We start from the raw sequence: 23351 nt of genomic DNA, 5'->3' as shown, positions 1-23351 counted from the left end.
ACGAGGCGAACCCATTTCTAGCCCTCACTCTGGAATTAAAATCCCTGGGCTGGCTGAAAATTGAACCTGGGTCTTCCTGGTAATAGGTGGGCACTCTGTCCCTATACCACAGGGCTGACGTTTAAACGCATGCGCAGAAACCTTGACAGATCTGTATTATTATTATTATTATTATTATTATTATTATTATTATTATTATTATTATCTATATATTAAAAGCGTTTACTATAAACAGCTTTGGCAAATTATTTCGTCCGTTCTACTGGACAGATTTGCTTCATTTTTGTTTTAATCTCTCCGGAATTACCTGCCGGTGAATCATAAGACATTGATAGGTCTCTCAAGTTCAGCCAACTTCGAGTAATCGTAAAATATAGTCATTTAATGATCACTCCAATAAATGCAGGCGAAGGCTTACCCTACCCGCAATACATTCTGTACATATGTTGCTGTATGTTACGTTCACATGTTATGTGACCCTCTTAGACTGGTTCTGATGGTTCGGTCAGCTTCCGCTTCGAACACTAGCGCTGTGCCACGCCCGGGGAGCCATCTGGTGACGAATGAACATACCATTTCCACTTCTATTATAACGTCTAAACTTAAAAAAAGTCATTGTTTAAGAAGCGTTTCTCTTGACAGTCGAGATTTTCTTCTGATGGCGCAGAGCTCAGTTCTCTACGAAACGTAAAGAATTTCGCCTTATTTTCTTGACACGGCATAAGCCCAAAAGCCTATACAGTATCATGTGTAAAATTATATAAATTTAAAACTGTATATGAAACACACAACAATAACTCTAAAGCTACAGAAAAGTTCGTAGAAATCGAGCGAGTGGCTGCGCTGTTTGGGCCACGTAGTTGTTAGTTTGCATTCGGGGGATAGTGGTTTCGAACCCCACTGTCGGCAGGTCTAAACGTTTTCTATTTTCACACCAGGCAGATGCTGGGGCGATACCTTAATTAAAGCCACGGCCACTTTCTTCCCAATCCTAGCCCTTCCCTATCCCATCGTCGCCATAAGACGTATGTGTCGGTGCGATGTAAAACAAATTGTAAAAAATAAATCGTAAATTATCACTCAACGTCTCAATAAAGACATCTACAAAAAGCACCTCACACATAATTAAGAGGTAATACAAATCTTAAAAAAATAAACGTTCAAAATAGTACCCGGGTAGCGCTTGGAGCAATGTTATAAATGATCTATTTATAACGAATGCTGCGGAGCAACACGGGCTCTCCAGTTATTATTATTATTATTATTATTATTATTATTATTATTATTATTATTATTATTATTATTATTATTATTACTAACAACTTTGTATGCAACAGAGTGATTACTGTGACGTTCCGTGTGGTAGTTCTGCAATACGAAGAACTTTATTTATACTTAATCATCTAGCTTGCCCATCGAATTGATGAAAGGAGAGGGATTTGACAAAATTCGACTAGGAGATGATATAGAATGACAGGACACATCTCATGGGGAGGAGGGAAATGATGATGGTCATATTATGCTTGAGGAAGTGGAAAGGATGGTAAATAAACTCCATTGTCATAAGGCAGCAGGAATAGATGAAATTTGACCTGAAATGGTGAAGTATAGTGGGAAGGCAGGAATGAAATGGCTTCATAGAGTAGTAAAATTAGCGTGCAGTGTTGGTAAGGTACCTTCAGATTGGGCAAAAGCAGTAATTGCACCTATCTATAAGCAAGGGAACAGGAAGGATTGCAACAACTATCGAGGAATCTCATTGATTAGTATACCAGGCAAAGTATTCACTGGCATCTTGGAAGGGAGGGTGCGATCAGTCGTTGAGAGGAAGTTGGATGAAAACCAGTGAGGTTTCAGACCACGGAGAGGCTGTCAGGATCAGATTTTCAGTATGCGCCAGGTTATTGAAAAATGCTACTAGAGGAATAGGCAATTGTGTTTATGTTTCGTAGATCTAGAGAAAGCATATGACAGGGTACCGAGGGAAAAGATGTTCACTATACTGGGGAACTATGGAATTAAAGGTAGATTATTAAAATCAATCAGAGGTATTTATGTTGACAATCGGGCTTCAGTAAGAATTGATGGTAGGATGAGTTCTTGGTTCAGGGTACTTGCAGGAGTTAGACAAGGCTGTAATCTCTCACCTTTGCTGTTCGTAGTTTACATGGATCATCTGCTGAAAGGTATAAAATGGCAGGGAGGGATTCAGTTAGGTGGAAATGTAGTAAGCAGTTTGGCCTATGCTGACGACTTGGTCTTAATGGCAGACTGTGCCGAAAGCCTGCAGTCTAATATCTTGGAACTTGAAAATAGGTGCAATGAGTATGGTATGAAAATTAGCCTCTCGAAGACTAAATTGATGTCAGTAGGTAAGAAATTCAACAGAATTGAATGTCAGATTGGTGATACAAAGCTAGAACAGGTCGATAATTTCAAGTATTTAGGTTGTGTGTTCTCCCAGGATGGTAATATAGTAAGTGAGATTGAATCAAAATGTAGTAAAGCTAATGCAGTGAGCTCGCAGTTGCGATGAGCAGTATTCTGTAAGAAGAAAGTCAGCTCCCAGACGAAACTATCTTTACATCAGTCTGTTTTCAGACCAACTTTGCTTTACGGGAGCGAAAGCTGGGTGGACTCAGGATATCTTATTCATAAGTTAGAAGTAACAGAAATGAAAGTAGCGAGAATGATTGTTGGTACAAACCGGTGGGAACAATGGCAGGAGGGTATTCGGAATGAGGAGATAAAGGCTAATTTAGGAATGAACTCGATGGATGAAGCTGTACGCATAAACCGGCTTCGGTGGTGGGGTTATGTGAGGCGAATGGAGGAGGATAGGTTACCTAGGAGAATAATGGACTCCGCTATGGAGGGTAAGAGAAGTAGAGGTAGACAAAGACGACGATGGTTAGACTCAGTTTCTAACGATTTAAAGATAAGAGGTATAGAACTAAATGAGGCCACAACACTAGTTGCAAATCGAGGATTGTGGCGACGTTTAGTAAATTCGCAGAGGCTTGCAGACTGAATGCTGAAAGGCATAGTAGTCTATAATGATAATGTATGTATGTATGTATGTATGTATGTATGTATGTATGTATGTATGTATGTAGGACACATCTTAAGACACCCAGGACTTGTTCAGTTAGTTTTTGAGGGAAGTGTAGGTGGTAAAAACGTCAGGGCTACACCAAGGTATGAATATGACAAACAGATTAGAGTAGATGTGGGATGTAGTAGTTGCGTAGAAATGAAAAGGTTAGCACAGGGAAGTGTGGGATGGAGAACTCCATCAAACGAGTCTAGGGACTGATGACCCAAACAACAACAACAACAACAACAACAAAAACAAAAACAACATAAGTGCAACCTCCTAAAATTGATATAGGCCTACGTGGCAAAAATGATGGTCGTCGAGGTCTCGGTTGAAAAACAAAACAAAACAAAAAACTCTCTTGGCTGAGGAACCTACGGGACTGGACGCGAATAGATTCGAATAGGCTGATGAAAAAAAAAATGAAGTGGTGTATGGCTTTTAGTGCCGGGAGCATCCGAGGACATGTTCGCCTCGCCAGGTGCAGGTCTTTTGATTTGACGCCCGTAGCTGATGTACGCGTCGTGATGAGGATGAAGTGATGATGAAGACGACACATACACTCAGCCCTCGTGCCAGCGAAATTAACCAATGATGGATAAAATTTTCGATCTCCGGGAATCGAACGCGGGACCCCTGTGATCAAAAGTCAGCACGCTAACCATTCAGCCGTGGAGCTGGACAATTGACTGATGAGGACAGCCGAATGTCGTGCAGACTTCGCTGTGATTGTGACCACCCTCCAGTTATGGAGAAGGCACTGCAAGGTCACTGTGTGCGCAACCAAAGGTTTTCTACATGCAAATATTGATGTCAGGGAGTGCCAAGGTTTTTACTCACCTTTCGAAGATCCAATATCTCGAACTCACAAACCTGAAATCTAAAAAAAGAAAAGTTATTTGTTTCACGTCCCACTAACAACTTTTACGGCTTTCGGGAAGTCATCTCTGATCCATCATTTAGAACCCGGGCCAACGTGGCGGAAATCTGCTATGCTCACTTTTACACCACGGCGACTGATAACATTTAGGAACGTGATCAGATTAATATCTTGTGCACCTCATCACACTGAACCAAGGTAGACAGTATGAATACAATATATCTCTTGCTTTACTGTTGTGGAAACACAGACGCTTTCTAGCGGATAACGTAATCTGCATTGAGAATCTCGACGACATACTTAAAACATGTAAGCCTTGCCTTGAGCACTCAGTATTAGAATTCTGATGGCTTGTTCGAGTAACTTTTAAAAAGTTGCAAGAGCTCCGATACAGCTGCACATAAACTCGGCTGTGTATGACACTGCAGGGCGTGCAGCAAGTACCGGCTGGCGTAACAAGCAGGCTGTGGCCAGTCACGATCTGGCGGGAGTAGCAAGTGCTTTACAGGAACTTGCCCACTAGCCCATAAAGAAACCTCTGTACTGTGTATGCTCACACATATTTGACTTTTATTGGTTTGAAAGCAGCTAGAAATGTGTTTAGGAAGCAGGATACGGCGCACATTATTATAAATACAGCGATTTCATTGAACACATACATGGAACTGTAATGACAGTGTATAATTCGGTATGTACTTTGATTCCGAAGAACATGTGACACTATGTTCATAGAAAACAGAACACCTTGAAAGACTAGAGATAGGAAGTTCATATTCACAGGACATGTTCATTAGTATGTTCTGCAGAAACAATTATCATTTCGGTCACCTAGGTTCAGCATGTGCCCTGAAATGAAAACCTACAACCTGTTTTCCAGCCAGTGACCGGGTCAGGGATGTAATGAATGAATCGTATATAGGCTATTATTACGATGGGGTCGCCACTCCCAAAGTGATATATTAATGAATGATAGATGCTACGAAATGAGAATGGAGAGTGTTGCTGGAATGAAAGATGACATGGGAAAACCGGAGTACCCGGAGAAAAACCTGTCCCGCCTCCGCTTTGTCCAGCACAAATCTCACATGGAATGACCGGGATTTAAACCACGGTGTCCAGCGGTGAGAGGCCGACGAGCTGCCGTCTGAGCCACGGAGGCTTTCAGCATGTGCCCTGTCAACATTAAAAACTTCATATCTGGTCCGTATTGAAAGGAGATAACATACAATAGAGGGAAATTTGATTATTCCACCTTTTTTCAATACATAATATGAAACATAATATTATGTGTTGAAAAAAGGTGGATCATTGAAATTTCCCTCTATTGTATGTTATGTTATGTTATGTTATGTTATGTTATGTTATGTTATGTTATGTTATGTTATGTTATGGCGCTGATAACTTGTTCCATGCGTGATGGCATCGACGCGTATAAGGCGCGAATGGCGTCCTGGGGTATAGTCATCTATGCTGGATTCACCTGGTTCACGGTTCATCTTTGGTGGTTGGCATTGGGTCACAGCACCGCACCCGTCGTTTCACCATATCCCACACATTTTCGTTTGGCGACAAGTCCGGTGATCGGGCGGGCCAGAGCAACAGTCTGACTTCCTGTGACAACAAGAAGGCACGTGTCGCAGGATGTCATCCACGTAGGTCAAACTGGTCACAGTGCCCTGGACACGCACCAACTGGGATTTGTGGTAGTACCCAATAGCACCCCACACCATAAGGCCTTGAGTTGGCGCTATATGTCTTGTGGGAATGAAGTCAGTGTGATGTCGCTCCCCCTGTCTGCGGCGAACCAAAATCCGGCAATCATTTTCAAACAAACAGAATCTGGATTCGTCCGAAAACACTATCTGCTGCCATTCCTGTCCACAGTGATGTCGTTCCATACACCATTGCAGTCTAGCATGTTTATGCACATTAGTCAAAGGTAGGCGGAGAAGTGAACGGCGCGCCGGTAATCCAGACTGCAATAAACGTGACGGACGGTCACTCCTGATAGTGTACGATGTGTTCCACTGTTTCATTGTTGCGCCAGAGCCGAGGAGGTCGCAGATCTGTGCTACAGTGACATTCGGATGAGGTGTCGACCTTCTCGGGGGGTAGTCTGGGTAGTGCGACCAGACCTAACACGTCGTGTTCTACGACCTTCTGTGAATCATTATGTACACATCCGTTGCAGTGCTTTAATTAAAGCTACGGCCGCTTCCTTCCCAGTCTAGCCTTTCCGATTGCATGGCCGAAAACCCTCCTAGTGTTCGTGCTACGTTAAATCTACTAGCTCTGCTTTACGTCGCTCCGAGACAGATAGGTCATATGGCGACGATGGGACAGGGAAGGTCTAGGAAGGGGAAGGAAGCGGCCGTGGCCTTAATTAAGGTACAACCCCAGCATTTGCCTGGTGTGAAATGGGAAACCACGGAAAACCATATTCAGGGCTGCCGACCGTGGGGTTCGAACCCACTATCTCCCGGATGCGAGCTCACAGCTGTGCGCTCCTAAGCGCACGACCAACTCGCCCGGTCTACGTTAAATTACTAACAGAAAATAAAAATTAAAAATCTAACGTTAGAATATCAGACTTCTGTAGTTTTCTGATTTTCGGCCAGTGGCTAAAATATATCTGTTTCACTTTCTTATTTTGACTTTCCATTGAACATGGAACATTTACCTTCACAAGCATAATTTGGAAAGTATACTTAGCCTTGATTATGATCAGCATCTCTTCAGCTGATATATTCAAATGCACTCAACGCTTAGCACGTTATCCGAGTCTGTACGTTGGCAGTTTGATCACTATCGTTATCTAAGTTGGGGATCTATAATCAGGCGTCTAAAACAGAGTTTACTTGTGGTTGAGTGGCTAGTTTCTTTCCCCTGCCAACAGCATCTGTCCAAGTTCTGACCATGTCCAGTGTTGTTAAAACTTCTGAAATACTTCGATATCCGATGAATTCACTGCCAAAAAATAATTCTTTGATATTTATTCTCAACTGAACGCTGAAAGTCATCTATAATGAAGACGTGTGTTATTTATTCTCACTCATCAATCTCCGTAATAGTGACAGGTTACCTATCTGTTCCGTGAACATTGATGAGACGATTAAGGCTAAATCTTCTGTTTATATTTCTACTACTGCTTTACCCACACCTGTACGGCTGGCTGCCTTTCCTGACGCTAGCCGTATGTGGAGTGATGCGATCACTATTGCGTGTTTCTGTGTTGGTAGGTAGTGTGTTGTGTTGTCTGACTATGAAGAGGAGAGAGTTGGGGAAAACATAAATACCCTGTCCTAGAGCCAGGAAATGAAATGGCGTATGGCTTTTCGTGCCGGGAGTGTCCCTTGTTCGGCTCGCCAGGTGCAGGTCTTTTGATTTGACGCCCGTAGGCGTAGGGAGTCCCAGGTTCGATTCCCGGCCAGATCAAGGATTTTTACCCGGATCTGCGGGCTGGTTCGAGGTCCACTCTGCCTACGTGATTGCAGTTGAGGAACCATTTGACGGTGAGATGGCGGCCCCGGTCTAGAAAGCCGAGAATAACAGCAGAGGGGATTCGTCATGCTGACGACACACCTCGTAATCTGCACGCCTTCGAGCTCCGTGGGGTTTGTTTTTTATGTTTCTTTCTACTTCTGTTCTGGAAGCTTAAATCCAGGAGTTTGTTCGCCGTTGTAATGTCGTGTACAATTTGCCCAAGTAGCTCTGCGACGCATTTGGCATCCTACTGACATTATCGATGCGATTTTAATTTCACGTTGGTGTTATCAAAAGAGCCGGCCCCGCGGTCTAGGGACAGCGCGCCTGCTTCTCCCCCAGAGGCAACGGATTCGATTCCCAGCTAGGTCAGGTATTTTTACCTTGCTCTGAGAGCTGATTCGAGATCCACTCAGTCTACGTGGTTACAATCAAGGGGCTATCTGATTGTCAGATGGCAACCCCGGTCTAGAAAGCCAAGAATAACGACCTAGAGGATTCGTTACACTGACCTGGCGTCACGTCGTAATCTGCAGGCTTTCGGGCTGAGGAGCGGTCGGTTGGTAGGTCAAGGCCCATCCAAGCTGCAGTGCCTTGGGGTTGGTTTGTTTTATTATCAACAGACATTACCTTTGTATATGTTACTAATACAGTGAGCTCTGTGCAAATGACATTTTAATTTCACATTAATATTACAAAATGACATTATTTATCAGAATTAACACACATTTTACGTTTTTTCAAAACGCTATAAAACGCGAAGTAAGCTAAAAATAAATTGCTAAATGTCGAAATAATGCGAAATGTCTGATATAAAACGCTGACATTCACAGCCCTTATTAATAACGAACACACTGTGCAGACAGGTAGATAGTAGATTACCTACACATGGGGCTGTCGACTATGATGTACCAAACCCCTTACCTGAAGAAGTATAAGCATAATCATCCTTAGCCCGATGAAGCACCCCAGAGCAGGTGTTGTACAGTTTTCAAATCATCACCCTCACCCCCATCCCCAAACTAAGTCGTTAATGGACCGGAGTTTTTTTTTTGTCTAGTGAGCTCATGTAAGGGAACAGGCGCCAGCGTGTCAGCTGCTCTCCATACTCTGTGAAGGTGGCAATCGTTATGAAGATGCTAAGAAACCACCTGCATGCGCGTTACACATTGAGTCACTTCACGAAGAAGTTCTTCGCAATTGTGCTGACCACGGTTGCCTCTAGAAATGAGAGCACTTTAGTTTTGCCTGAACTCCTTTAAGTAAACAATACCATAGAACATGCTAATAAGAGTCAATCCAAAATATAAAAAAACGCAAACACTACGTTGAAGAGCTGACTTCTCAACATAGGTAAGGGAATATTTGTACATTGCATTTTCTGAAACGCACTAGTTATTCTTATAAACTTAATGAATAATTCTGTTCCAATAATATTTTTTTTGCTAGTGGCTTTACGTCGCACCGACACAGATAGGTCTTAAGACGACGATGGGATAGGAAAGGCCTGGGAGTTGGAAGGAAGCGGCCGTGGCCTTAATTAAGGTACATCCCCAGCATTTGCCTGGTGTGAAAATGGGAAACCACGGAAAACCATATTCAGGGCTGCCGACAGTGGGATTTGAACCCACTATCTCCCGAATGCAAGCTTACAGCCGCGCGCCCCTAGCCTCACTGGTTTCCCATTTGCACACACGCCAAATGCTGGGGCTGTGCCTTAATTACGGCCACGACCCCTACCTTCCCATTCGTAGACCTTCCCCATCCTTTTGTCACCGAAAACCTTCGATGAGTTAGTGCGACGTTAAGCCAGTAGTAAACAAAAGTAAACTGCTTGACTGAGAGTCCTAACGTTCTGTAAAATGAGAAGGAAACTGCTGCCATCAGCGTCAGGTATGTACATACATCCACCGCTTGGTTATACCCCCTTCCTTGCTCCAGGTTTAAGAATGTGTCAGTATTTCTTCTTGCTATGGGCTTTACGTCGCACCGACACAGATATGTCTTATGGCGACGATGGGACCGGAAAGGGCTAGGACTGGGAAGGAAGCGGCCGTGGCCTTAATTAAGGTACAGCCCCAGCATTTGCGTGGTGTGAAAATGGGAAACCACGGAAAACCATCTTCAGGGCTGCCGACAGTGGGGTTCGAACCTACTATCTCCCGAATACTGATTACTTGTCAGTATTTCGCTAATGATAACGTTGGAGTGAGGGGAACACATGCAATGAGTCTTTCATTGTGGATCTGCGATTCCTTTGTCAGCGAGATGAACGTTTGCTTGCAACAAGCAATTATACTTTTAGATTTCACAAAGTGCTAAAACATAATGCACAGCGGTGGAGTTGTGTAAATAGCAAAAGCAAATCGTTTGTTAAACTTGATGAAAACGAGAAGGTAGCAATGAATTTTTAAAATTATAATCATGGCCCATTCTCAGGAAACGTGTTAAATAGGTAAGAACCTTGTAGTAAATTGAAGAGAAAAGCGATGATGATAGTCCCAGCAAAATTATTCAGGAGGAGTTGATAACAGGTGATATACGGACTTCAGCATCAAATGAGGTTAACCTTATCCCAAACAGTATTTTGTGTAGCATAGTGTGTGTTTATGCCTTTACTGGCAGGTCCTAATGTTTACAGTGCACTATGTCTTCTGGTATAGGCTAGAGCAATTTTGTTACTTTCATTGATCTGTCTCTGTCTTATCCTTGGCTTTGACAATGTGAAAGTGACTGAGGTATGAGCGATGCTAGTAATGCCATTCCTTCTGCAGCCAGTCCCTGCTATGAATGGTGTGAAAATGTTGCTCATAGGGTCGGTTGGTGCGTGCATTTCAGTGGGCTTGGCAGACTGATACGTAACAGCAACTTCTGGCTCAGTGAGGAAAGCAACGGGAAACTACCTCACTCCTCATTTCCCTAGTATGCCTCTTCAGTGATGCCTAGGCCATCTATGACAGCTGATGGCATAGCTGTTGAGAATCCAACCAGCTTTAGGGCTGAAGACTGAACATACATACAGTGTGTGTTTGACCCGCGACACAGGTCAAGTATTACCTGAGACTGAGTTGATGAGCATCCTTCAAATTTCCAGGACGGAGTTATTTCTGTGCTCTTCGGATATGGGATTGAGTTGAAGGGTATCGACTCTTCCGTCTGAGCTACTCAGCACGGCTGAAGTTATTTTGACTGAACACTCGAAACGAAACAGTCACCTGTGTCGTACTGAACAATGCATTCTATCACAATGTGTGGCACGTAAATTACTTCACTGAATTCTGTAATGACCTATGATCTGAAGTAAAGAAACAGCATTTTGAAATTTCATGAATACTTATGGCTTTTCAGTAAAGTGAATGCAATTTTAATTTCAAACTATTGATATAATAAAAGTATCAGAGGTGTTAATAATGATGTCAAAGCCTGTTGGGTTATTAGGCCATTTGAGTGTGCAGTGTTTTGTCCACAGCGTGCCACAAATAAATGAGGATCGCTAACCTGCTGGATGAGAATTGATTCTCCATTATCGAAACAAATACCGTGGAGTTATAATACCAAAAGAATCTTCTCCTCTAGCAGATTAGCAATCCTTGTTTGCTAACTAGATGAGACTGCTACACGCTCTGTCGGTAGATGCAGAGTGGGTTTCGGCCCATAAGTGGCCACGGCTGGTTCGTTGGTCCAACAGCTCTGCACTTTGACCGGCCAACCGAGCAGAGGAGGGGTGGCCATGGCTCTACCGTGGCTCTACGCCTCTGCATTCGGGAGACGGGACAGGGCTGGACCTCACGGCTGGCCCCAATCGTCGGTTGTCCTGAGAATGGTTTTCCGTGGTTTCCCATTCTCCTGCACTAAGGCGAATGCCGGGACTGTTCCTAGAATAGGCCACGGCCGCCAACCCCCTCCCCTTCTCCTAACATCTCCTTCACCGTAACAAATCCCCCGGCCTGAGAGACGGCTTATCGTCTAAGAGGTTCGCCTCCTCCTTCAGGGGAAGAATGAAAACATTTTAGTAGTAGTAGTAGTAGTAGTAGTAGTAGTAGTACACGCTCTGCCACTGCTAGGCATTGTCTTGAAAAGGCGTGGCAGTCCAACTGAAGAGTCTAATGGCACACCGTAGGCGAAAGACTGCGCGCAGTAAATATATCCGTGCATCCATCTTCATCATAAACTGGTATGCCTTTCATCGTTCAGTCTGCAAGCCTTTGTGAATTAACCACGCTCCTCCACAATCCTCTGTTTTCAACTACAGTAGCTCTGTAGCCTTGTTTGGTTACTTCTTAGAATAATAAAAAAACTGAGTGTAACCATCGTCACTTTGGTCTCTCTCTGCTTTTCTTACCCCCTATATCCGAGATCATTATTCTTCTAGGTAACCTATCGTCCTCCACTCGCCTCTCATGACCCCACACCAAATCCGCTTTATACACACAGCTTTAGCTATCGAGTTCATTCCTAACTTTGCCTTTATCTCATCATTCCGAGTACCCTCCCTAATAATAATAATACCGGGCGAGTTGGCCGTGCGCGTAGAGGCGCGCGGCTGTGAGCTTGCATCCGGGAGATAGTAGGTTCGAATCCCACTATCGGCAGCCCTGAAAATGGTTTTCCGTGGTTTCCCATTTTCACACCAGGCAAATGCTGGGGCTGTACCTTAATTAAGGCCACGGCCGCTTCCTTCCAACTCCTAGGCCTTTCCTATCCCATCGTCGCCATAAGACCTATCTGTGTCGGTGCGACGTAAAGCCCATAGCAAAAAAAAGTAATAATAATAATAATAATAATAATAATAATAATAATAATAATAATAATATTTAACATCCCTTCACTTGTTAAAGATTTTAAGAGACGCCAGTGTGCTGAAATTTAGTCTCGTAGGAGGTCTTTAGCCTGTCGAAGGACAAGGATATCGAGTTATCGTATTTTGCCAAATGCCAGCGAACTCTGTATTTTGGGAACAAAAGAATGGCATCTAACTACCTATACCATTGAGGTCGGCTTTCTTACTTTATTTATAAGGCTTCATACATCGTGGATAACAGTCCACAACACTCCCCGCCCCTTTCTAACATAGATTTCGACTTTGGTATGTAATAATGCATAAACCATATTACGAGATCATAATGGAGGAATCGGACTGTGGAAGTTAATGTCCTCCGTGGACCCACGTTCTCATTGTATTTAAATTTACCGTGGTTCGAACCCGGGACAACTGCTTTGTTGTTCGAATGGCCAGGCCATTATGATTCTCCATTACTCCTCAGGAACATAATTCATGTATCTCTTCAGTGCTATACTTGTTGCTTCGAACAGAAATCCAAATGTCCTGAATTTTCTGATAATTCCATTTTTCGTTGCTTTTAACCACGTCCGTTATTTGAAACAAAAACAGCCTCAAGCATCATTCGCTATAATAATACATTAAAAACAGCCAATAGTGAACGTTTCATAGAATGTGACGGTTTATGAAGCTGTAATGAAATGACAATCTGTCCGCATCCACTTCCTTCATTTCAAATGACAAGTGCTGCGAACTTGAGAGGACAGCGGTCAAAAGCTGGCATGGAATGACTGTAACTTCTACATATAGCAAAATCAACGAGTGTACAAAAACTTATTGTAAGTCAGCTTCAGAGGGAGACGATGCCATTGCGGGTTTTTATAAAGAGCAATAAATTCCAATTTCCCTGCAGAGTTTCTAATTTTGAGGATGATTACCAACGATTCTCATTCTTCTTGGCCCTTTTCCCAGTTTGATTGGGGTCAGAGATTAAAGTGGATTTGACCCAGTTTTACGACCGGAAGACCTTACTGGTGGCAACCCAAAGAAAGGGATGTATTAACTGTTACGTGTTTGTGTGATGTGTTTTAGAAAAATAAGAGAAGTGTATTAAGACGAACACAAGCACCCAATCCCCCAGCCAGGGGAATTAACAGTACGCAATTAAAATTCGCGGCCTGGCTGGGAGTCGAACCCGAGCCCCTATGAACCAATCAGTGATGGAGCCGGACAGGATGACTGCCATTGATCTATTACAAAATGTCGTATACTGTACAGTGTACATATGCTGTGCATCCACTTACGGTACTGTTGGCTCTTTATATACACTGACTGACAGACCAAATGCTACACCAAGAAGGAGTGGTTCGAAAGGGATGAAAGTTGGGGAAAAACAGAGACGGCACGGACGAATAATTGATGTTTATTTCAAACAGATATGCAGGTTACACAATGCGCACGGCATCGACTCAGTAGGATGTAGGACCACCGCGAGCGGCGATGCACGCAGAAACACGTCGAGGTACAGAGTCAATAAGAGTGCGGATGGTGTCCTGAGGGATGGTTCTCCATTCTTTGTCAACCATTTGCCACAGTTGGTCGTCCGTACGAGGCTGGGGCAGAGTTTGCAAACGGCGTCCAATGAGATCCCACACGTGTTCGATTGGTGAGAGATCCGGAGAGTACGCTGGCCACGGAAGCATCTGTACACCTCGTAGAGCCTGTTGGGAGATGCGAGCAGTGTGTGGGCGGGCATTATCCTTCTGAAACAGAGCATTGGGCAGCCCCTGAAGGTACGGGAGTGCCACCGGCCGCAGCACATGCTGCACGTAGCGGTGGGCATTTAACGTGCCTTGAATACGCACTAGAGGTGACGTGAAATCATACGCAATAGCGCCCCAAACCATGATGCCGCGTTGTCTAGCGGTAGGGCGCTCCACAGTTACGGCCGGATTTGACCTTTCTCCACGCCGACGCCACACTCGTCTGCGGTGACTATCACTGACAGAACAGAAGCGTGACTCATCGGAGAACACGACGTTCCGCCATTCCCTCATCCAAGTCGCTCTAGCCCGGCACCATGCCAGGCGTGCACGTCTATGCTGTGGAGTCAATGGTAGTCTTCTGAGCGGACGCCGGGAGTGCAGGCCTCCTTCAACCAATCGACGGGAAATTGTTCTGGTCGATATTGGAACAGCCAGGGTGTCTTGCACATGCTGAAGAATGGTGGTTGACGTGGCGTGCGGGGCTGCCACCGCTTGGCGGCGGATGCGCCGATCCTCGCGTGCTGACGTCACTCGGGCTGCGCCTGGACCCCTCGCACGTGTCACATGTCCCTGCGCCAACCATCTTCGCCACAGGCGCTGCACCGTGGACACATCCATATGGGTATCGGCTGCGATTTGACGAAGCGACCAACCTGCCCTTCTCAGCCCGATCACCATACCCCTCGTAAAGTCGTCTGTCTGCTGGAAATGCCTCCATTGACGGCGGCCTGGCATTCTTAGCTATACACGTGTCTTGTGGCACACGACAACACGTTCTACAATGACTGTCGGCTGAGAAATCACGGTACGAAGTGGGCCATTCGCCAACGCCGTGTCCCATTTATCGTTCGCTACGTGCGCAGCACAGCGGCGCATTTCACATCATGAGCATACCTCAGTGACGTCAGTCTACCCTGCAATTGGAATAAAGTTCTGACCACTCCTTCTTGGTGTTGCATTTGCTCTGTCAGTCAGTGTGTATACACTGGCGGAAATGTAAAAAGCAACACCCAGGGGAAATGATGATGGGGATGTGAAATTTGGCGGTATAATAATACTGCCGTATGACTGTTTCTGGCCTGGTGCGGTCTTTGTAATACAGACCCTCCGACGAATGTGGGCGGCATCTGCCGTGTATAGAATATTCTACTGCGTGTTATTGTAGTGGAGGATAGTGTTGTATGTGGTGTGTGAGCTGTAGGGATGTTGGGGACAGTATAAACACCCAGCCTCCGAGCCAATGGAATTAATCATTTAAGGTTAAATTCTCCGACGCGGCCGGGAATCGAAGCCGGGGCCCTCCAAACCGAAGAGCACTACGCTGACCATTCAGCCAAAGAGCCGGACAAGGAAACTAGTGTCCTCGCCCAGAGCTGCGGCAGCTCTTTTCAGGCACACCCCCCATGGAGGTGAGCTGCATATACCAGCCCTGCTGCAGTTCTTAAATTTCTGGCAGTGCCGGCAATCGAACCTGGCCCCCGAGGACGTCAACTAACCGTTACGCTACGGAGGCGGCCAATTTGGCGATGGAGTAATTGTAATGAAACCATGCCAATGATTTGAAGATGCATGTGATGTAGTGGATTCGTAGTACAGAGGTCAAGGGATATTCTCTAGTGCACATATTAGTTTTGGTTATAACCATCGTGCGCCGCTATGCAGGCGCGGATTCTAGCATGCGTAGTGGCGGACCAAGGACCAAGGGGGAAGTTTTCATTCCCCTTCCCGAAGGGAAGGGGCGGGCTACCTAGAAGGTTACGCCTTCTCTCTGGCCAGGAGATTTGGCGGGGTTTTGGGGATTTGTGAAATTGGAAGATGGAAAGGAGAAGCTTGTGTGTTTTTAAGGAGATATGAAGATTGGGCCTCTTGGCTAAGGGTGTATTCTGCTCTTGTGCTTTTTATTGAGAAAATACAGTTGTTACATAAATTGATTTACAAATACAATTGTTTACAGATTTGGTTTGTGGTTGTGATTACATAGTAGCTAGAAATATCGAATGTTTTGGAAGCTGGGAAAGGTGTGCGGGGTGATGTTAAGTGCTAGGATATGGAAAAGTGAGGAGAAATTCGTCAGTGAGGTGAGGAGTAGACGGAGCAGTTCGGAGTTTGGTGGTGTGGTAGGTGGGTAGTGGTGAGGTGGGCTGGTTAATGGTGGTTGGGCGTCGTCTGGATGTGGGAGGACAAGTTATATTGCGGATAGGGGAGCGTGAGTGTTCCATTCGGTGGTGGCGGCCGTTTAGCTGTATTCCTTGGTTCACTAGGTGCTGAACTTCTTCTTGGCTCGGGAGGTGGAGGCGAACCTGGAAGGTGGGTCCGTCTGCATTCCGTATCCTGAAGGCGCGTTGAACGGGGATGCCTGTTTTTCGTAGGTCTTCTATGATGTCAGCTGGTGAGAGACTGGGATCTATTCCCCGTATAACGCAGCTATAGGTAGTTCCATTGTCTGGTATTGTTGAGGGTGACGGCGATCTTCCTGTGTCTGCGGTATTTTCTTCTCTCGGGAGGTGCAGGGTTTCTTGCTGGGGATTCGGTAGCTGGGGGGTGGGGGGTACAGGGTACCAGAAAGTCATGAGGGAGGATGGGTGGGTCGTGACCATGGTGGTGCTGTGGGCAGGATAGATTTGTGCAGTGGAAGTAGTAGTAGTAGTAGTGGTGGTAGTGGTTGTTGCGATATGGGGGGAGGGGGTGGGGGCTGTAGTTGTGGCTGTGCCTGCACTGGCTGTTTCGCTTCTTGAGGTGGTGAGGTGTCCATTAGTTGAGCTTGGATGTGCGGCGGGGTCCGTTCGGTCCTGTGGTGGTTGCCGCGGAGCCTTACTCCGTTATTTATGACATATTTGTAATTCTTGGAGTCGGAGATGTGTAGGAGGACTTGATTGGTTGGTTCTGTGCCTGCGAGGAGCCTGTCAGCATTGTATACACCGTACAAGCGTAGCTCTCTTTCCAGTTCTTCCTCTGAAATTGAAAGGGGAATGTCGTGGGCTATGCAGGTGTACATGTTTGTTAGGGGAGGCCGACTGCCTACTTGGCGTCTGGCCTATATGCTTTGTTGTAGTTGGCTAGGCACAAATTATAGATGAGGTGTCACCCGGCCAGCGAATAAAAATGTGGTGGTGTGATTGACTGAATGGCGCGTGTGTGGTGGCGGACAGATTTTAAATATAGTGCTCTTCCAACCGATCGAAATTGGTCGCCGGAGCTTTGAAACGGGTGACGTATCGTTCTATCCGGTTCCACACTTGCTCGATCAGGGATAGGTCTGGAGATCGAGCAGGCCAATGCAAGTCTCCAGAATTCGTTGTGTTACATATGTAGCGTGGGGATGGACGTTATCCTCCTGGAAGAAAAGATCGCTGTAGTCATGCATTATAGAGAGCAGGACAAGTTGGATGACTTGCTACAGGTATGCTGCTGCTGCTGCCAGGGTACCTTGTTGATCGCTAGACGTGTGAGATATCGTAAGGCCATAATTACATTGGACACAGGATCCAACCTGACTATACTTCGAAGCCGAGGATCGAGAAAAACTATCCAGACTGGGTCGGGTGAGATTCTGACACTGGCCGTGGTTATTCAACGCCAGATAGACCGAGCCAGTCGTAATTTTCCTCTCGACGGTTACTTCATCAGCCCCGATGGTTCAGTTCCGTGGTGAAATAATGACTTGAATGTATATCTTAGTGCATTATTCGTAAATGCTCAATTTTGCACATAACTGATATATTTTTTGTTTAAAATACATGTGTTTTCTTTTTACATTCCTGAAACATTCAGAATTTCTCTTAGCTTGTCCCACAAGGATGATTTCATATCACGACTGTGATTATTTTTTATCCCACAATAGGTTATAATTTCTCACCAGTTCAGTTTAGTCACTTTTCTCCAGCAATAAAATTAGAAATTAACAACATTATTGGATATTATTCCGGTGTTGATGCGCGTACTCTGCGAAGTCTGGCCAGACACTAAGGAAAAATCGAACGTGTTTGGTCGATTCTGACTGGACGAAACCGTTCGAGCGAGTCGGGGAGATATCACATCGACCAGATTAGTCGGGTCGGTTCCAGTGCAAGTGATCTAATACAGGACTGAGTGTTTGTTTTCCTTCCAATGGTATGTTCATTCGGTCCGAGTCTGGTCGGGTCGGGTCGGATCTGGCGTCCAGTGTTTAAGTGTAGCCTAAGACACGGCTCATCATAGTACAATTAGGTTCCCCGGGTTAGATTCAATGTGTATCAGTAGGATACATGGTATCAGGTGTCTCTCTCCAGGTCTAGGTCGGATACATATTCGTCCTTCGCTCATGTCCAGGCAGGTGTGGCTTTCGTCACTGATTGTGAGTCACACATCGCCATCTCTCTCCAAACTCTTCGTTCGTGACACCACTGTAGGCGTATTCTGCTATGAGCAGGGGTGAGTGGTAATCTACTCAGAGGAACGCGTAATCAAAGGCCGGCCTCCAGTAGACGAATTCTGATGGTTTACATAGAGACTACAACTGCAACCAAAGCTCATATGCATGCTGCTGTAGTCATGCTCTCCGCCTAATGATCCGGTTTTCACGTGCATTGGCCTGACGCGGCGGTGCTGTACCTCGTCTACGAGTGTGTACGTCTCCGTTTTGATATGCAGAAAACACCGATGATCTGTTGAAATATCTCACCGCAGTCTTTCGGCAGTTTTTCTGTACGACCAACCTCCTCCTCACAGGCCCAGTAAGTTATTCAACCCCTCTCGAAGACATTCAACAGCGCAAACTCGTGAGTCCGTTGTCGTGGCATGGCACACTACCCCTTACTTCCTAACCTCCAACTGGTAACAGTCACACCGTTTCCTTATCGTCAACTATGCCCGTTAAAATTTGCAGCTCTACCATAATATTTCCATCTGGTGGCAGAATTCTGAACTAGTTTGACGTTGCTGTAATCTTTCACTTGCATGGACATATTATCCTATCACCTCTATTGCATAGTGTGCAGCTCATGACTGCTTTTTATTTCGCCAATGTACTTTGCTTTCAGACACATAAAAACAGCTTTTCTGAAAATGTTTTCTTCTCTCCATGTAATTAAGAGTTCTTCATACTTCACTATGAACAAAATTTCAATCCATTTCTTCACACTAGTGAAAAAAGAATATGCGTCACAGAGTGAGACAGGGTTAGTATAGCTTTAACTGGGGACTACCTAGCCGTGGCAAGAAAGGCGCGGTCGGTTCACCCGAATGTACAGTACGTGGGTCTTTAGGTTCACCCAGCCTACTCCAAAAATAAGTTCCAAGTTAATTTATGGGGACAAGTCAGCCAAGCAAAGACCGTATCCCACTCAGTGCCGAGGTTAATGAGTTAAGGATAGTGAAAACCTTTGCTTTCCACTTTTTTTTTTTTTTTTTTTTTTGCTAGTGGCTTTACGTCGCACCGACACAGATGGGTCTTATGGCGACGATGGGATAGGAAAGGCCTAAGTGTTGGAAGGAAGCGGCCGTGGCCTTAATTAAGGTACAGCCCCAGCATTTGCCTGGTGTAAAAATGGGAAATCACGGAAGACCATCTTCAGGGCTGCTGACAGTGGGATTCGAACCCCTTATCTCCCGGATGCAAGCTCATAGCAGCGCGCTCCTAACCACACGGCCAACTCGCTCGGTACCCTTCCACTTCTCCTAGGGCAGGGATGGCGAACCTTTCCCAACTAATGTGCCATTTTAAGTCTGGTGTATTATTCTCAACTGTTGACTGTGCCACTTGTTATTTTTCTTTAAGGAATGCCCTCTCCCCCCCTCCCCCCGGCGACTTCCTTTCCGAATTCCTAATTATGTTTCATAATATGTTATTTATTTACTGATTTATTTATTTATTTATTTATTTATTTATTTATTTATTTATAAATTATTTATTTATTTATTTATAAATTATTTATTTATTTATTTATTTATTTATTTATTTATTTATTTATAAATTATTTATTTATTTATTTATTTATTTATTTATTTATTTATTTATTTATTTATTTATTTATTTATGTTGTAAATACATTTAACTGTATGTTCCGTGCTCGTATTTTGGAAATACTGCAAAAATACATTTTTAATACTGTAAGTTTTGAATATACATATTATTTGTAAATAAATAAATAAATAAATAAATAATAAGCACCAATTGTAACACACTTCGTCTTTAAATATTACTACCGGGCGAGCTGGCCGCGCAGTTAAGGGCTCGCAGCTGTCAGTTTGCATCCGGGAGATAGTGGGTTCGAGTCCCACCGTCGGCAGCCCCGAAGATTGTTTTCCGTTGTTTCCCATTTTCACACCAGGCAAATGCTGGGGCTGTATCTCAGTTAAGGCCACGGCGGTTTCCTTCCCACTCGTAAGCCTTTCCTGTCCCATCGTCGCCGTAAGACCGATCTCTGTCGGTGCGATGAAAACAAATTGTAAGAAGATAAATATTATTAGAGATAAAAACCAAAAACACTAATATTGCCAATGGACTTCACTTCCTGCATTAGCTTCATTATCTTTCCATGTTGCCGTAGTTCGTATGCTCAACAATTTAACTAATTTCTAACCGAGCTCGATAGCTGCAGTCGCTTAAGTGCGGCCAGTATCCAGTAATCGGGAGATAGTGGGTTCGAGCCCCACTGTCGGCAGCCCTGAAGATGGTTTTCCGTGGTTTTCCATTTTCATACCAGGCAAATGCCGGGGCTGTACCTTAATTAAGGCCACGGCCGCTTCCTTCCAATTCCTAGGCCTTTCCCATCCCATCGTCGCCGTAAGACATATCTGTCGGTGCGACGTAAAGCAAATAGCAAAAAAAAAAAAAAAACTAATTTCTACATCATTACGTTTCCGCAAGTAAAACAGAAGAAAACAGCTATCCTTGCCTGTAAGGTCACATCCATGCTTTCATCAAAATATACTGCATACATCTGGGAGTTATTCAACTTAGCTTTCAATTGCTCCAAAACTTCTTCACCCATTCTTATTACAGCAGTTCAGCTGGCTGGCATTCATTTCATTCTGTTAATTATTTGTTGTTTGTTAGGGAAGTTTTCAAATAATGTGTCGGACATCAATAAGGAAGTTTATTTCAAGAACTCACCGTCAGAAAGCGGTGTTCTATGCATGCTGTACTATGCAGTGAGACAGATGGAAACACTGCACTGATATTATTCCTTGGACGAAAAGATGATACAAAAGAACTAGTTTGCTTTGTGTAATGTTCGATATTTTGTGACACGAACTCTCTCTTCTTTCTTCTTTTGGCATGGAACAAACATATGAATGATTAGTCTCGAAATGTCGCTTTACATTAAATGTGAGGCACACAATATTGTTTTCAAACACAGCCAACACATCTTTCTATCAGTCCGAATTACCTTGTCCACTGTTCTTGAAAAATCCGGCAACCTTTGTTAAGTTTTTGTTCTTTTCGACACCGAAAACATGCTTGTGAGGTCCGTATACAAAACCACCAGAAACGACACTGTTATCTCACTTGACTTTCGGACCTATCAGTGTAGCAGCGTTGCCATATTGCACGTCCGGATGGAACTAGTATTGAGATTTTCGATATTTAGTTCTTACACGTGATTCACTAATATGTATTGTCTGCAGTACAAGACGTAAACATTATTATGTTAATGAGGCGTGCCACCGAAATCGTGATCGCGTGTCACTAAGTGACACGCGTGGCATAGGTTCGCCATCCCTGTCCTAGGGTCTTCACGAGCTGTACAGAGATGGATTCATTATATTTTCTGTTCCGAGGTATCTGTGGAACAGCAGAGGTGAAAGAAGGTGCGGGGGTGAACGGGCCTCAAAATACGAAATTAAAGTTAAGATAAAATTTAACAAGGTTATATTTTCTTTTCAAAATCAAGAAATAACAAGCATGGCAGGTACAGAGTAGCAAGGCAACAAAAGTACAATTACAGTATTTACAGGATTTGGGCTTCGAGCCCCGAACTCACAATTCTTGAGCAATTAGCCCAGCTTTACCCCAAAACAAGTTTCAACAGAGGGGCAGAGTGCCCAGGAGCACTTGCTCCAAATTACACAGTAAAGCCTCCTCGAGGCACGCAGAACCAAATTTCAAAAAGAGCAAACCGCTCTCAACGTTCAAGCCTATGAAAGGCCACACCAAACTCAACTTTCAAGTTGTCCTCTAAGGACATAAACACAGGGGTAAAAATACCCAACCTACTGAGGCCTATTAAGTGAGGAAAGGTTAATTACATGGCCTCTAAAATACCAATTTGAGAGGAGGCGATCTGCACTCCTAATACATTTGTTTAAAACCTACTTGGCACTAGGCCGTTGATGCAAGGGCTAATCCCATACTAAAGAGGTGACTTTTAGAAGGAAACAATTTACATTACGTTAAGGAAGAAACGGTTGAGAAAATAAGTTCACCTCAATGCAATATGAGTGGGAGCTCGAGAGGGTTAAGCACTCTCTATCCCAATATGTAGTTAAAACAGAAAGAATTGACACCGAGTGTCTTTACATTTTTAAAGGAAAGTTATATGGAAAAGGCTTCGGACCTGCCCCGAGAGTTAAACTGCTGAGCTAGCAAGAAAAGAAGTTATTAAAAGGCCATTACCTTGTGAATGAACTGCTGCCCGAAGAAAGAGGCGCTTCCCGCCCCCTGCTACGTACTTTACACACTGAAAGATGTTACTGAAGTGGCGCGGAGACCCGAAAATCAGCAGTTTATATACTCTCACGGAAAGTTCGAGGCGTTTCAGGAATGAGAACACCCTCCCACAAGAATTTTATTGGCTAGGGTTAAGAAACATATCCCCGTTGAGGAAGATACACCTGATTGGTCATAAATTAATTAAAGAAATTCGGGATTGGCTAAATTCAAAACAAGGGGAAAGAAAGGGTTATACAGCCAACTTAAACAATAACAGAAAGAAATTTAACAAGGAACAAACTTTGAAATTAAAATTTCTCCAAAAAACAGTTCTTTCACTTCGCACTAGGGTGCACCATTATAGTTCTTCAGTAGTGTCCTCTAGAAGAGAATGTTCACACTTCTTACTACAGGCAAAACAAAAATACATCGAAAACGACCCAGTTCAGAAACTTCAAAATTTCCAAGTAGTGACATCTTCTGAGAAACTTGAAAATTAACACATTAGATAAAGTTCAGACTTCCTCCAGTAGGGGAGTTTCAACTGGCGCAAAGTTTGAATTAGCGACGTGGAGGTGTACCACCCGGTACATTTTCTATCCTCTGTAAAAAAAAAAAATTGAAATGTTGCAACCCTTGTATCAGTACTAGGACTGCAATAAAAAATGTATTTTTCTGAATTAACTGCTTACCGGTTGTGATGTATAATTTTC

Source organism: Anabrus simplex, chromosome 1, assembly GCF_040414725.1.
Source record: "Anabrus simplex isolate iqAnaSimp1 chromosome 1, ASM4041472v1, whole genome shotgun sequence".
Taxonomy (NCBI): domain Eukaryota; kingdom Metazoa; phylum Arthropoda; class Insecta; order Orthoptera; family Tettigoniidae; genus Anabrus; species Anabrus simplex.
This window is presented reverse-complemented; position numbering follows the sequence as displayed.